We start from the raw sequence: 17,134 nt of genomic DNA, 5'->3' as shown, positions 1-17,134 counted from the left end.
GGATGCGGTGGAACACGTTGATGAGGACGAGAGGCTTCAGTTCAGGGTGAGCCCAGGGGCTGCTCTGGCTTGGTACTGGTGTGGCTGGACCAGGTTTTCGCACTGAGAACCGGGGTGCCTGCATGGGCTTTTCTGTGCTTCCAGGGGGTATGCATGATTTGGTGTGGGCACGGGCTGTGGGGAGGACCCTTTAAGAGCATACAGGTCAGTGTTCCGGGAAGGGCTCGCCCTCCATGCAGGCTGCGCTTCTGCGGTTAAGGGGCCCACTCTACTGACAGGATCTCTGCTGACAGAGCAGTTTACTTACATCTAGTTGCAATCTGTTGACTGTTGTTTTGCCAAGGAAACTCCGCCAACAGTGACATCCGCTGACAGAGGCTGCCCGTGTAGACATAGCCATAGTGTATAACTAATTGTTCTTCTTCGAGTGTCCCCGTGGGTGCTCCACATTAGGTGTCGGGCTCGCCCGGCGCCGCAGATCGGATCTTCCAAGCGGTTTCTGCCAGACCGCGCAGGAAGACCTACAAGCAGAAATGGGCTCGCTTCACGGCATGGTGTTCTACCAAACAACTAGCCCCCCTTTCGGTGCCTATACCTGTAATATTAGAGTATTTACTGGACCTCAAGAGAGGAGGACTCTCACTATCCTCGTTAAAGGTCCACCTTGCCGCCATTTCGGCGTTCAGACACGAAGAGGAAAGGCACACGGTGTTCGCCCATCCCATGGTTACCAGGTTCCTCAAAGGGTTGGTAAACCTATACCCCCCTCGGAAACCGCTTCCACCTTTGTGGAACTTGGACCTGGTGCTTAATGTGCTAACGTGACCACCGTTCGAGCCTTTGGCCACGGTTTCCCTCCGCCTCCTTATGATAAAGACGACCTTTCTTCTTGCAATCACATCAGCTCGCAGGGTGAGCGAGCTTGCGGCAGTTATGGCAACGCCACCCTGCACTGTTTTTTCCAAGGAGGCGGTAACCATACGGCTGCATCCAGCCTTTGTTCCTAAAGTTTCTTCTGAGTTTCACATTAACGAACCTATTGTTTTACCCTCGTTTTATCCAAAGCCTCATAACTCTAACAAAGAGGCGCGCCTACACCTCCTGGACGTGAGGAGGACGCTAGCCTTCTATATGGACAGGACCAAGTCCTTCCGGAAAACGGATAGACTCCTAGTCTCTCTCGCTCCCAAATTGAAAGGAGAAGGTCTCTCTTCGCAGAGAATCTCGAAGCACATCGTATCCTGCATAAAAATGTGCTACGAACTCAAAAAGACTCCTTTACTGGCCACGCCCAGGGCTCATTCCACTAGGGCGGTGGCGGCACCAACAGCCTTTTTCAAGGGCGTTGCGCTAAAAGACATTTGCAGAGCGGCGACCTGGTCATCCTATGACACCTTCGCCAAACATTACGCCCTTCACAGGGTATTCCAAGAGGATACCCGTCTCTCGACAGCGGTCCTCTCGGGGACAAGCTGCACATAATCCGATTACCCACCTGCTATCTTGGATTACTGCTGGGTAGTCACCTAATGTGGAGCACCCACAGGGACGCTCGAAGAAGAAAGAAAGATTACTCACCGTAGTAACGGTGGTTCTTTGAGATGTGTCCCCGTGGGTGCTCCACTACCCGCCCATCCTCCCTGCTTCGGATCTCTGTTTAGTGTTTTGCAGGAGCATCCGAGGCGGTTGGTCAAGGAACTGGCGGGGACCGGATCGCGCATGTGGCCAGGAGCACGCAAGGGAGCAGCGCGCACCGGCGCATGCGCGGTCCGGCAGAAACTGCTTGGAGGATCCGATCTGCGGCGCCGGGAGAGCCCGACACCTAATGTGGAGCACCCACGAGGACACATCTCGAAGAACCACCGTTACTACGGTGAGTAACCTTTCTTTTTCTGCCCTATATGCCTAAAGGTCAGGATACAAAACAAACACAAATGTCTACATTATATTTTGATGTCTTCCATCTACTGTTCCTTTCTCCTTAGTAAATAAAAAGATTTAGTGTGTATTTCTGTGTTTGTGAATGGCTTCTAGATCACAAATGGTCATATATTAAATATGATTGTTTTATGTATAAGTAGTGCTATGAAGCTTTACAACAAGCTATCAAAGAGGACCCCCAAGTGGTAGTGGTGAAGTATAAGTTTAAATAAGACAGAGATAAATGATGATGTATTGAAGTATCCTGTGTGATGCAGATGTCTTGCCAGCAGTAATTCAGACTGCTTTCCTTCACCACAGAACACTGAGTTCATGCTGGCCCACTGGTTTTATTTTTCGAGAGAAGTTGATACAAATTCAGCCAGATGCCATGTCCCTCCTGTAGCTATACGTAAACTGCATGTAATTAAAAAAGATAAAAACAAAAATCAAATATTGGTAAGATGTAGCAGAGTATAGCAAGTGGAATATCCCTGCTGCCTTCTGCACATTGTTTTCCTCATTTTTTATAATCTAAGTTCATTTGTAAGTAAACAGTTACCTAGTTTTCTAAGATGTGCATAGAAATACGTACCGCTCACATAGGTATGAAGTTGTACATGTAGAAAATGATTTCTAATGAAAGATCAGATGCATGCAAACAGCTGTGTTAGATTTTCAGTCAAAGCGTATTAAAAGAAACGTATTCTGCCCTTTTCTTTTAAAATGGAACTTTACAAGGTCAACTGCTCATTTTTGTTTGCGTAAGGCCTAGTACAATATTTTGCCCGATGTACTTTTATAAATGATTGTATGCTCACTGACACAAAGTACAGCAGTGCATAGGACACCCTGACTACAAAAATGTATATACTTCCAACATACACTTGGTGGTTAATGTGTAATGGATACAAATGCAGGGCTAAATTCTTTATAAGTAAAACACACTGTTTGGGCAGACCAAATGAAAGAGAGTACTACAAATGTGGTGGAGACCTTACACCAATAACAGCCCTGAACCTACAGTCAGACATGAAATCTTTCCATAAGAAAGTCCTTGTATGGAAAGTTCAAAACAAACAACCTGTATGGACTAAGAAGACATAGGTACAGATTGCAGGAAGAATACTTAATATTTTTAAATCAGAGTTATATAAGCTACATCTCCTTAGTAAAGGAAAGCAGGAAAACAAAATTAATTCATCCTGAACACATATGTATATGTACCTATATACTTATCTTTTATTTTTCAAGTGAAGAGAAAAAGTGGACTTTTTTTTAAAGTTACACTATCCCCTAATTTCCCTAAATTTAATTTCAGATTTAAACTCTGATTTTTGGGGTCCTGCCTAATTGGGAGCAGGGAGACATTTGAACAGTAAACATGGGCATCTCAGTAATTTAGAATTTAGAGGGAGTTGTTACAACTCTAATGACTTAAGTGGCCGTCTCTTTATTTTAAATCCCTACTGTAACATGTGTCCATTCAGAAATGTCACCAGTATACAGCAAAAGCAAGAGAGAGTTTGAAGGCTATGGATAAGATCAGGAGAAGCAAAGCGATTAGCTTAGGAATGAAGCTGTGTGTCTTGAAAATGTGTGTTCAGCAACATGTTGTACGGATGTGAGACATGGGTGATGATAAAAGATTTGAAGAGAAGAATATTGGCATTCAAGAGGAGTTGTTATGGAATGATCCTGAGAATAGGATGGATGCAGAAGGTCACCAGTGAGGAATTATATAGAAAGATACAGCTGAAAGATAACCTACTGCAGAATCTTAAACACTGCAAGTTACAACTATTCAGGCATATTTGCAGAATGAATGATGAACAAAAAATCAACACCCCAATATTCAGCATGATGGGTGGCTCGACGGGGAAAGACAGATCCCACAGAGAATGGGTAGATGATATAGTAGATGGGTGTGGAGCTAGTCTACAGAAACTAAGCCACTCCACGTTGGACAGGGAAAGGAGGAGGGAAATAATGAGAGGCATTGGAGACCAGTGGGCACTGAGCCCATGGATGATGATGATTATTATTATTATTTTAATTAGACTTTGATTGGTATTACAGCAAACCTCCTCATGTCAGTTGCTCATAATTTTCCCAAACATTTATTTCTCATTTTTATCCAAAGACAATTTTTTTTGGCTGTTCAGAAGTCATGAAATTCAGAAGTTGATTCCCGTTCTGCCACTTTGTGCTAAGTATTCATAGAAAGCAGAAATTAACAATATAGGCCAGGTAAAATACAGATTGAACCTCTCTTGTCTGGCACCAAACAAGAAAATTTGCCAGACCACGGGACGTCAGTGTTCTCTAGCAGCATTACCGACACTTCCACTGCTTACTGGGCTGTTAGAAGACATTTTAGGGGTAAATTACAGCTAAATAACAGCACAGAAATCTGAGAGCTGGGACTGATGGCTATAAGCAAACTTCATGGAACCATGGGAAACTTGGCACACCATGATTTTAATTAGCCAGGCAACCATTTATCATGCCAGATTATGATTATTGCAAGATGAGAAAGTGACAGACTAGAGAGGTTCAACCTGTACAACATACTGTGTTGCTGAGTTAGAATTCATTGTGGGGAACCTACCGTCTGCATTTTCTGACCTTTTATATATTTAATTTCTGAATCTTTTCATGGGTTTAATCTATATCTCTGGATGTGTTCTGCATATATTGAATAAATTTCCAGAGACTGGATGAGAAATTACTGCCATAAGGTAAAATAGGCCCTTAAATTATAAACAAAACTTCCGGTGTTTTAAGAACGTCACACGCTCTTAATTCACTGTGCCTTCTTAATTCAAAACTTGAATCTGGGTTTTGCTGATTAGAGATTTAATAATTTATGGATTTAGAAGAGCAATGATTCTCCTCTCTCAAAATTTGGAGTACACCTTCAGTAGACTGATTGGCGAATGGTGCCTTATTTCTAGTTGTTTCACAAACTGGGACCTCCTACACCTTATCTGCTTTGTTAAATTATTTCTGTCCCCCCAAGGATAGCAAGGAGTCCTAGTTGTTTTTGTTTTTGTTTTTGTTTTTTTTTCCAGTAGCAGAAGGTATTCAGATTTATCTTAGCACAGAGGGGTTCTTACGTTTAACTGAATGTGGCCGGTAAGCCTTTGGCTGTCTAATTACAGTTAAAAGTAGACTAATATTTCTTCCTGTATTTTCCATTTTCCTCCAGTGACAGCAAGGTAGTATTTTATCAAATCTTTCATCTTCTGCTATTAAATATGCAGATTAATTTATTTCTTTAATAGGTATAACCCCTCAGCACAGATCAGTTTTGTTTGAAGGTTTAGACAGGGGCTTTTGTGTTCTTAGGATAAGGAATTATGCTTCAAAATTACCTTGGGCATTTTTTTCTCACCTTACAGCTGCATTGTCTTCACAAACAAGAAAGTGAAAAGAGGGCAGAAAATGTCAAACGAGGAAAACACCATGTTTCTATTTGAAAGGAATGTCCTGAGACTTCTCAATGGCAAGAGAGCTATTGATATGTTCAGAGAAAGGGGTTACATAATTATATGTTAGAAGCTGTGCAGATGATATACTGGGCTCCCAGGGATGGAATCTAAGATCCTTTCTTTAAGTGAGAACTAAATGTCCTGTAGTTCCCACTCATAAAAGACAGTGTCCTTTGACTGTTACAAGTATACATATATAAAGATTAATTTAATCATCCTCGCTTAATGTAGAGATCTCTCTTTCCTATACAAGTTGATGATGTCAGCAGCACCTAATACTGAGGCAGGAGTTACAATGCGTACATCACTTAGCCTCAGCAGCACCTGTCAGCTCTATCTAGCAGGAGAAATAGAAGGCCAAGAGGTCTTATTTCAACAGCCAAGGAAAGCAAAATGTGATTTGTAAAGCTGGACAAAGCTTTTGATATTTGATAGTTTTATTCAGTTTACTTTTAATAAGTCAAAATTACCATTTTTGACCACTTCTCTGCTTGATGCCTGCTGTAGAGTCTCTTGCTGTGCTGTAAGTATTGATCATACTAAAATTTTGACTGAGTCTGAAGACACCTATAGAGTATACATGAACTTCTTTCATCTGCACAGGCAATACTGGAATAGGTACAGTGGCTACATTTATGGTACATGAGGTGCACACTTCTGGTGAAGCGTGGGTGGGCTGTGTGGTTACTTGAATCAGCCAATTTCTGCTGTCCTTCTCCAGTCAGCCTCAGGGTGTAGAAGGAAGAGAAGTGGCTCCAGTTTTAAGACAGATGAGTTTTCCACTTTAGTGTATTATTTCAGTGACTTTTATTTAAAATTTGTTAATTTTCAATAACAAAATAAAATTTTGTATTGAATTGTAAAAGTGTTTTTCTGTTCAACCTCAAAAATAAGTAGATTTTCTTCAGTTATTCCACCAAACAGAACTAAAATAGCACAGTACCTCAAATTGTAAAATACCTACATAAGTATAATAGAATGCAATCCTAAATAATAACACTTGTATCATGCCTTATTTATTCCTTGTGATTTATAACCACATTTAAAAAAGCATCCATACGCTATTCTTGGCACCCTTTGACACTGTTTGAAATAACAGAAACAATACCAGCAATTCCACAGAACACCTCAAATTTAATCTCTAATATAACCCTGCAAGTGGGATTTTCAACACAAGTGTCTGACAACATCAGGGTGGATTGATTTAAATCAAGGCAATTTTAAATAATTGATTTAAATCACCAAAGCAAAAAAAAAAAATCATTGCTTTAAAACAACTAGAGGTCCTGTGGCACCTTATAGACTAACAGATACGTCGGAGCATAAAATTTCGTGGGCAAAGACACACTTTGTCATTTTGCATCTGACAAAGTGGGTCTTTGCCCACAAAAGCTTATGCTCTGATAGATCTGTTAGACTATAATGTGCCACAGGATTTTTTTGTTGTTTTTGTGGATTCAAACTAACATGGCTATCTCTCTGATATTTGATTTAAAACGAGTTACCAGAAAAGCAAAGACTAGCTGGGCTTGATGTGAACTTAATTTTTGAGTAAGCCCTGTTGAATGCAGTTACTTCTCTTTTTTGAGAAAACAAGTGTAGAATTTCCTGAGAAGGACTGAGTTATTTTGATAAAATGGGGAATAGTCAATGGCCCTGTTATTTCAAAATAATGGGCACGTATTATGTAGTGTAAAATGAGAAAAGGATACTCAGTGGCAACTGGCAACTCCTAGATTTCTCTTACTGCAGTTTTTTGTGTTGCATAGTTGAGTGATTGGATTGTTCTACTACTACTACTTTACTCTTGTACTCCACATGGAGCAAAGGTTGTGTACAAGTCTCTTCCACTTCTCTCTGTCTTGGGACAAAACTTCTAGCTGGCTCCAGGAGTACCCCAGTTGTTGTCCTTTAATCTCAGTAGACCTTCTCCATGTTTTTGAGGTCTTCCTCTTTTGCATTTTCTTTGTCATAATGAGATTGCTTGTGTGTCTCAAGCACCTGGAGAGCTAGGCCAGTGGGAGGTAGAGCTGGAGCTCCTGGAAGGGTCACCCAGATTGGACAGGTCAAAGGGTAGAGACCAGACAAATTTGGATCATCTCTCCCTGATGTAAAAGGGGTTGTCTTAGGGTTAACAACCCTGTCATAAAAATACACAAGTTACAGGAACATCAACAAAGAAAAACCTACAGCTATGCCAGTCTTGGGAGTAATTGGCAATCCTCTTGTATTGAGTGTGAAGCATGTCAGGGAAAGCTGAAAGGATTAGATTCTAAACCTAATTAATTAAACAAGCCATAAGGCTTATTTAAGGCAAACTTTTTTTCTAGCAACATCCAACACAACAAACAGCTTTAGAATTTACTTGTCAAATCACACTTACGCTAAAAGGCAAAGAGAAAGTCTTGAAAAATGACGCATTACAAAATGAATTTGTTACTAACCAGTTGATCCACTCAGCCATATTCACATCTTCATCTATACCATTTTCTCCCACAAAGTAGTTTTCCTTCTGCTGTTTCATTTTTTGCAGCTTGGCACTGAATCTTATTGCCCTTCTTATACTTGACTTATTTTCCTTTTTTACCCAGTGAACAAATTTCTTCAAAATAGTCCCTGATAAGGTGTCTCTTACTCCAAGACACTGATAGTTGTTCTGTGGGAAAAGTGGGGGAATAGGAAGCGGCGTGTGTGCTGACTTTCTTTTTTTTTCTTTCCAGTCCACTCCACTGTTCCTTTCTATGCTGCCCCCATACTTTCCTATATATTGTCTCTCTGTCTCTCGTTTTAACTAATTCTGCTGTGTTTGGCCAAAAATCCACCACCACATAAGCACAGAACAAAATCAGTCCACTCCAGCTTTTCTCTTTCTTTGCACGTTACTTTTTAATCTGCTGAGAGACAGAAATTGAAAACCAAAAAGTGAGATCTAGTAGTTAGGCTGGATAGACTAAAGGCATATGTATGAGACTGTTAAATGTATGTGTAGCATGTTTGTAATGAGAGTTAATTGTAACTATTATTTTTCAGTGGGACATTTAGTATTTTATTGATGCTTAAAAAGTCAAATCTGCTTTAAATAAAAATTCAATTTTATTAGTCTATTTTTAAAAAAGAAATCAATTATTATCCACCCTGGATGTCAGCAATATCTGCTCTTAAGACCCAGTCTCTTTGGCTGAGTTTATTGGCTAAGTGTGGAGAACTCATAATATATTCATATCAGACAAATGTTGCTTCTTTTTCTCTTTGCATATTTTCTGAAATGAATCTTTTCCTCGTGATACTTAACAAATAATGTCCATAGGTAGCCTGTGGTTTGTGAGATTTCAGTATTTGAAATTCCTCCTATTTTGACTGGGCACATGGGTGTATATTGTAACTGGAAAATCAGGTTTCTAGAGTAAAAATTTATCATTACAAATTCAGAAATCTACTTCTGACAATATTCAGTAAAGCCTATTTAAACGTAATTATTTTGGCACATGCTTTTGCTTATAAACTTACTTGCTTACATATCTGCAGAAAAGCACAGCTATTTTTACAATGTGAATTATGACACAGTGTAAGGCAAATCTAATCATAGTACCTGAGGCTTGAAATAAGGGTACAGTGGTGGCTGTGATGGAAATGGAACACTGGATGGGAGTCACTGAGGCTCTGAAGTGGCATTGAGTGTTAGATCTCACAAGTGTTTCACTATAGGGTTCTTTCTCACATATCCACCATCTACCTGTGTGCCATCCGTGGGCAATTTCTCCCCAGGTCAGACTGGCAGTAACCTTGGGTTATTTTTGCTTTTCTGTGTAGTGGATCGGTCACTTGCCTTGATTATTTGGGTATAATCTTACTTAATCATTTCCTTTGAGCATTGGTGTGGATTGCTCCTTCCTGTTTTCTTCCCATTTCACTTAGTAGTCTAGCATATTGGGGCTGTAGTGCTTTGGTCTAATTTTAGTTGTTGAGTTTAATATGCAGATATTAGATCGTGCTGGTGGCCTGTCATGCATAGGAAATTAGAGTAGATGATCTGTGGGTCCCTTCTGGCTTTAATGTCTCAGATTCTGTGAATTAGATATCTGACGTTAAGCAAGAGAATGTGAAAATTAGGATCCCCACATGTCACTTACTGATTTAAGATGAGTAGGAGTTGACCACAGTGCATGTGAGGGGCCCAAACCATCAGGTCCCCTTGAAATTAATAGGAGGGAAAGTTGCTCAGCACTTGCGAAATTATGGACTTAGAGGTAATACTTCAGGGTGTTTGAAAACAGAGAGACAGTTCTGCACTGATTCACAGGCATAAGGTTATCATCATACCTGAAGGGCTAGAAACATTTTGCATCTTTATTTTAAATGAAAAAAGAAAATATCGGCCGTACCAGCAGTTTAGGAAATAAGTATCTTACACCTTCCATGGTTTGTCTCTCTAGTGGCTCCTGATTCCACCAGTAGTAATTCTGAGCTTTGTAATGGTTGCCCATGTTCATCACTAAGTGATTTCACATTATTCTTTGGCAATTGAAAGATTCTGTCACTGCTGAGTTGCTCTGAGTTTGCCTTATGACCTAGAGGTGAAAGGTTCTATACCATCAACAATTTTCTGAACCAAGCAATTTCAGTCTCCCAATTTATAGTCATAGCAGTAATTAATTTCTGATGTGCTGCATCACGACTTCACTAGTAAAGTGAAGTAAATACTGCCATCTACGAAAAACCCTCTGGTTCAAGAGTAGGCGGGAGGATGAACATTTAGAAATACTGACTAATTGCTCCTTTGAACAGGAATGCTGACTGCAGGAGAAGATTTCAACCAGCTTTTTATAAGAACTTTTGACACATAGCTTCATACTGAAAAGATGCAAGTGACGAAGTGCACACACGAAGAATCTTTTAAGTACTTCACTTTCATGCCAGCTGAGTTAGTGGGAAACTTTATGGGTAGACAGAGTCAAACAAAGTTGCCAACTGTTATATGTATTTTGTGTTTGTATTGTAATACATCACGTGTATTGTTTTTTTGGTTCCTTTTTGCTTATGCTTTCTGATAGTATTCAATTACATGACCACGTACAGCTTCTCTAATGCTACACACGCAAGTGTACATTAGAAGTATTCTATTAATGTTACAGACTGCAGCACTTAAAAGTTGGTGAGTGTCAGAATGAAGGCTGCTCCTTTTCTGGGCTTTTTCGTTAATTTTAGTATTCTTCCCCCAGCTCATCCACGTGTCAGTTCCTTTTCTTCTCTTTGCCCAGCCAGTTCCACTTTTGCCCCCACACCTTGTCTTCTCATGAGATCTATCTCACCACCTCCTTTCTTTCACCCCATCGGTTCCTGGTCTCCCAATATCTTTCCCCACCAGGACTGGTCCCAGTCTCCTTCCCTTGTCTCCTTTTCTCCTCTGGTTGGGGACATATGGTATAGGATAATTTGTTGAAAGCTTGCCAGAATTTTTAAAATGTGCAAAACAATCTATCTGTAGTCTGGATCTCAGCAACAGCTGACGTATTTTGGCTGAAGTTTTCTATAAAAGTTCAGCTGGAGGCATACATCTGCTGCAGAAATTTTAGCCTGAATAGATGAAGTTAATCAGTGGATAGCAGGTTTAAAATTAACAAAAGGAAGCTTTTCTTCACACACATGCATGGTAGGTCTGTGGAGCTCCTTGCCGGAGGATGTTCTGAAGACCAGGACTTTTAACAGGCTTCAAAAATTAAGTAACCAGTGGTTATTAGCCAGGATGGGTAGGGATGATATCCCTGACCTCTGTTTGTCAGAGCTGGAAGTGGATGACAGGAGAGTGATCACCTGATAATTTCCTGTTCTGTTCCCTCCCTCTGGGGCATCTGGCATTGGCCACTGTTGAAGGAGAGGATACTGGGCTTAGACGGACCTTTGGTCTGACCCAGTATCATAGAGTCATAAAGCTGGAAGGGACCTCAAGAGGTTATTGAGTCCAGCCCCCTGCCCCAAGCAGGATGAACCCCAACTAAGTCATCCCAGCCATGATTACATCAAGCTGGGACTTAAAAACCTCCGGGGCAGGAGAATCCACCACCTGTCTAGGCAACACATTCCAGTGCTTCACCACCCTCCTGGTGAAGTAGTTTTTCCTAATATCCAACCTACTCCCCTCCTTCTGTAACTTCAGAACAGTACCCCTTTTTCTGCTGTCTTTCACCACTGAGAACAGTTTCTCTCCATCCCTTTTAGAGCAACCCTTCAGGAAGTTGAAGGCTTCTATTAAATCACCCCTCAGTCTTCTCTTCTGCAAACTAAATAAGCCCAAATCCCTCAGCCTCTCCTCATAGGTCATGTGCTCCAGCCCCTTAATCATTTTCGTTGCCCTCGTCTGAACCTGCTTCAGCACATCCACATCCTTTCTATATTGCGAGTCCCAAAACTGGACACAACACTCCAGATGTGGTCTCACCAGTGCCGAATAGAGGGGAACAACCACTTATCTAGATCTGCTTGAAATGCTCTTCCTAATGCACCCCAATATGCCATTGGCTTTCTTAGCTAGAAGGGCACACTGTTTACTCATATCCAGCCTTTCATCCACCATAATCCTTAAGTCCCTTTTTGCGGTATTGCTGCTTAGCCAGTTGGTCCCCATCATGTAACAGTGCTTGGATTCTTCTGTCCCAAGTGCAGGACTCTACACTTCTTGTTGAACTGTATGAGATTTCTTTTGACCCAATCCGGCAGTTTGTTCAGGTCACTCTACCCTTCAGTGTATCTACCTCTCCCGTAGTTTGGTGCCATCTGCAAACTTGCTGAGGGTACAATCCAGTCTCTCATCCGGGTCATTAATAAAGATGTTGAACAACACTGGCCCCAGACCTGAGACTTGGGGCACTCCACTTGAAACTGAGCGCCATCCAGATATTGAGCCATTGACCACTAGCCATTGGTCCCAGCCATCAAGCCAGCTTTCTATCCATCTTATAGTCCATGTATCCAATCCTTACTTCCTTAACTTATGGGCAAGAATGTTGTGGGAGACTGTATCAAAAGCTTTACTGAAGTCAAGGTATATCACGTCTACTGACTTCCCCATGTTCACAGAGCCAGTTACCTCATAATAGAAGCTAATCAGATTGGTGAGGCAGGACTTGCCTTTGGTGAATCCACGTTGACTGCTTTTGTATGATGATTCTTATGTTCTTATTAAGTTTGGAAAAGGTATAAGTAACTGAAAGCAGGGTCTTATAGTGGAAAATGTTGGGTATGGGTAGGCCATGTAGTTAGCTTTGCCTAGAAACATGTTTTAAGAACTTACGATGGTGCTCAGCTCACAGTCAAAGAAAGGTGACAAACTTAATTGCAGACTTGTGTCTTTTTTTTTAAATCAGGATCAAGTTCTGAACAAGCTCCATAAGGTTAAAGCTTCTGCAATACCAACAATTTGAATAAATGTACAGGATTGAAATATATGCATGATATCAATGGGAATTCATTGCTGAACTCTTCTTTTTGCCTTTTTTGTGTTACAGAGCATGAGTCCATTATCTCTAGTGGTAACGAAGGTCAAACTAGAATGTAAAGCAGAACTGTCATTATAGAGGTTAATCCATGCAGTGACACATTCAAATCAGTAATGATTTTGTACGTTATGCTTTACAAAGGTGGCTGTTAATGGCACGGTAGCAAGGAGGGTTAGTAATCAATCTGCCTTTGCCTCCTCCATCAATTGTGATAGAGTAATTTGATGGATAGTCCCACATTTCCTCTCCAAACAGAATGCTGCTTATTTCATAACAGTACAGGGGTAGCATTCGGGATAGCATTCAATGATAAGACATATGTTCTTCATAAGACTACAGGCCTTAAGGGGTTGTGATTCCTGGGGTGAAATCCTGACATAACTTCTACTGTCTTCACTGTGGCCACAATTTCACCCTACTGCCCTCTCATGTTCCCAAAGCATGTTTAAATGCAATTCCCAATGAGACCAGTGTTTTATTAAGCCACCCCATAATTTGAAAGTATATTTTCTTTGCTAAGGATTAGGATGCTCAATTTAGCAGATCTAGTATATTGCAACTAATTTCATAGCTTGCATAAGCCACCAACTACCTCCTTCCCCCCTCATTTTCCATCCTCTCCCCTGCTTCCAAAAGAGTGCCAGTATATTTTTTCTTGTTTAGCATCTGTTCTCTTTTCGTTTCAGCTTGTGGTTTTGATATTGTATCTATTTTCAATTCAGATCCAAAATGTGGTTCTGAGACCTACCACTATCAACTAAATATCCTTCACTTTTGCTGTGTTTCTAGGCCTTGCAAGGAATCTTCTGGAATTCCTGGATGAAGAGCACCACCTCCAATAGTGATATGAACAGTCCCTCGTTCCATTTAAAAACTTGAGACTAATGCAAGAAACTCAGTTTTATTCAGAGTGGCATAGCCAATGGTCAGAAATCTTATATGCAGGTAAGACATTTATTTTTCAGATTACGATGCTAAGGTTTGCAAGGTAAGGGTGTTTGTTGTGCATTCAATGTATACACGTGATTTGCATCTATTTATCTTATGCTGAGTATTGTGTCAGCCAAGTATTAATGGTATCATAGAAAAATATGACAGATACAGACTGTATATTTTAATTTGAAACTGGGAAAAGTTCTTTCTAGAGCTGAAAGAGATTGCCACTATTTAATTTTCACAAATCTAAATCCACTGGGGAGCAGCCTGCTTTGAGATGTCCGTGGTGTGTTCTCTTTTTAAATATGTGCCAAACTTTAATTGCATGATTCAGGACTAGTTTCTCAGGTGACCAGAAAATACAAAAATATTAAGTTACTAGCAAAAGCGATAGACTAAGATTTCCATATAGAGAATTTCTGTTTATCAGTATAATAATTACTTCTTAGTATCAAGTTAATTAATTGAATAAATGTTTCTAAAAGCTAAAGGCTGGAAAATAAGAAGTATGACCTGCAATCCTAGTAGTTGTACTAATTTATTGAAAATGCCTGTAGAAACCTTTCCTTAAAACTTTTTTTAGGCTTTAGAGAGAGGCTTCTACAGGAATGTTAGCAATCAATGGCTGATCAGGGACAGTGTCAAATCCTTAATGAATAAGGGAGGGAACCTAGTGACAGATGACGTGAAAAAAAGCTGAAGTACTCAATGCTTTTTTTGCCTCTGTATTCAAAAATAAGGTCAGTTCCCAGAGTGCTACACTAGGCACCACAGTATGGAAATGAGGTGGGCAGTTCTCAGAGGAGACAGAACAGGTTGAGAACCCTATTTAGAAAAGCTGGACATACACATATCCATGGGGTCAGCTCAAATGCCTCTGAGAGTGCCAAGAGAATTGGCTGATGTGATTGCAGAGCAATTGACCATCATCTTTGAAAACGTGGGGGAATTGAGGGAGGTCCTGGGTGATTAGAAGAAAACAAATGTCGTGCCCATCTTTAAAAAAGGGAAGGAGAATCTGGGCAACTATAGACTGGTCAGTTCACCTCACTTTGCAGAAAATTGTGGAGAAGATCCTCAAGGAATCCATTCTGAAGCACTTAGAGGAGAGGAAAGTCGTCAGGAATAGTCAACATGGATTCACCAGAGGCAAATTATGCCTGACCAAACTGATTGCCTTCTATGACAAGGTAATTGGGTTTTAGGAGATGGGAGAGGAGGTGGACATAATATACCTTGACTTTACCAAAGCTTTTCATGTGATTTCCCACCATATCCTTGACAACAAGTTAAACAAGTATGGCTTGGATAAATGGACTGTAAGGTGAGTAGAAACCTGTTTAAATTGTGGGGCTCCATGAGTAATAATGAACAGCTCTATGTCTGATTGGAACGAGGGGTCTGTGGCACCTTATAGACTAACAGAAATGTATGAGCATAAGCTTTTGTGGGCAAAGACCCACTTCGTCAGATGCTCATACATTTGTGTTAGTCTATAAGGTGCCACAGGACCCCTTGTTGCTTTTACAAATCCAGACTAACACGGCTACCCCTCTGATACTTGACACTATATCTGATTGGTGGCTGGTCTCAAGAAGAGTACCACAAGGATCAGTTCTGGGATCAGTTTTGCTCAGCATCATTATAAGTGACCTGGATGAGGGGATGGATTTCACCCTCAGCAAGATTGAAGATGACACTAGGATAGGGGGAGAGGATGATACATTGGAGGGTAGGGACAGGGTCCAGGGAGACCTACACAAATTGGAAAGTTGGACCCAAAGAAATTTGCTGAGGTTTGACAAGTACAAGTGCAAAGTCCTGCACTTAGGATGGAGGAATCCCAAGGACTGCTGCAGGCTGGGAACCAGCTGGCTCAGCAGCATTCTGCAGAAAAGGACCTGGGGATTGCAGTGAATGAGAAACTGGATGTGAGCCAACAGTGTGTCCTTATAGCCAAAAAGGCTAACAATATATTGCAGTACATTAGTAGGAGCATTGCCAGCAGATCTACGGAAGTGATTATTACCCTTTATCTGGCACTGGTGAGGCCACATCTGGAATTTTGCATCCAGTTCTGGGGCCCCCATTACAGAAAAGATGTGGACATACTGGAGAGAGTTAAGCAGAGGGCAACACAAATGATTAGGGGGCTGGAGCACATGACTGATGAGGAGAGGCTGAAGGATTTAGGCTTATTTAGTCAACAGAAGAGAAGAGTGAGTGGGGATTTGATAGCAGCCTTCAATTATCTGAAGAGGGGGTGAGGGGTTCCAAAGAGGATGAGGAGAGGCTGTTCTCCGGGGTGACAGAGGACAGAACAAAGAGCAGTGGCCTTAAGTTACAGTAGGGGAGATCTAGTTTGGATACTAGGAGAAGTTATTTCACTGGAAGAGTGGTGAAGCTCTGGAATGAGTTACCTAGGGAGGTGGTAGAATCTCCTTTCCTAGAGGTCTTTAAAGCCCTGGTTGACATAATTTAGTTGAGATTGGTTCTGCTTTCAGCAGGGGGTTGGACTCGATGGCCTCCTGAGGTGTCTTCCAACCTTATGATTCAGTGATTCTATAGCAGTACTTCAGGGTTCATGGAACTTGACTAAAAAACAGTTTTATCATGTAGCGTAGACAGGACTTTCACCATATTTCTATTCTATGCTAAATGAGAGCATGGTGATGCACTGGTAGAGCTTATTTACCTGTAGAAGTTGGTTGAATGGCTCTAGGAACAGCTGATGAGGAAGGTGAAGAAATTTGTGCAGAACATAAAGATGAAAGAGCTGCAAACTTCCAATTTTTAAAAAGACTGCTCCAAAATACAATAACATTTTTTTCCTAATTGAACACCTTTTAAGTAGGAAGTGGTCAAGTGTTTTAAGAATTCCTTTTAGGACTGATTGCAAAAAGTGTGTTTCTGTTCAGCAGTTTTACTAATATGTATCCCAACCCTGGACCTGGACTAAGCTTATAAAAACACTTTCAAAGACCTGGTGTGAAGGCCTACCTTCAGGGAAGTCAAAGTAAAACTCCTGTTGACTTCGGTATAGCTAGGATTTCACCCAAGAACCCTGCCCAAAAGGCCCTGAATGGGTCTTTCAGCCATACCTGAGAGCAACACCTCAAATACATTCCCGTCCTCCTTGTCTCATTCTACTTTACCTTTCTCTTTGCATGTTGTCCATTAAGATTCATCTGTGCAGCTGATTGCTGGTAAGCATCAGTTTGGCAGGGATCAGGAAAAATTGTACACCATGAACAAAACAGCAAAACTGACTCTGATACCAGAACTGTCAAA

The 17,134-nt window shown here is 41.0% G+C and overlaps 1 protein-coding gene across 1 annotated transcript in view; it reads left to right on the top strand.

Annotated features, from left to right (window-relative positions):
- Window positions 1-17,134, top strand: part of FAM110B (family with sequence similarity 110 member B) — a 166,476-nt gene that overhangs the window by 44,646 nt on the left and 104,696 nt on the right. The window contains exon 2 of the mRNA XM_074985775.1: window positions 13,697-13,852. The gene's annotated coding sequence lies outside the window, so the exon portion shown is untranslated. The remainder of the gene's footprint in view (window positions 1-13,696; window positions 13,853-17,134) is intronic.

This window comes from Carettochelys insculpta, chromosome 2 (genome assembly GCF_033958435.1).
Source record: "Carettochelys insculpta isolate YL-2023 chromosome 2, ASM3395843v1, whole genome shotgun sequence".
Classification (NCBI taxonomy): domain Eukaryota; kingdom Metazoa; phylum Chordata; order Testudines; family Carettochelyidae; genus Carettochelys; species Carettochelys insculpta.
Note: the sequence above shows the minus strand (reverse complement) of the source record. Positions and strands in the feature narration are given on the sequence as shown.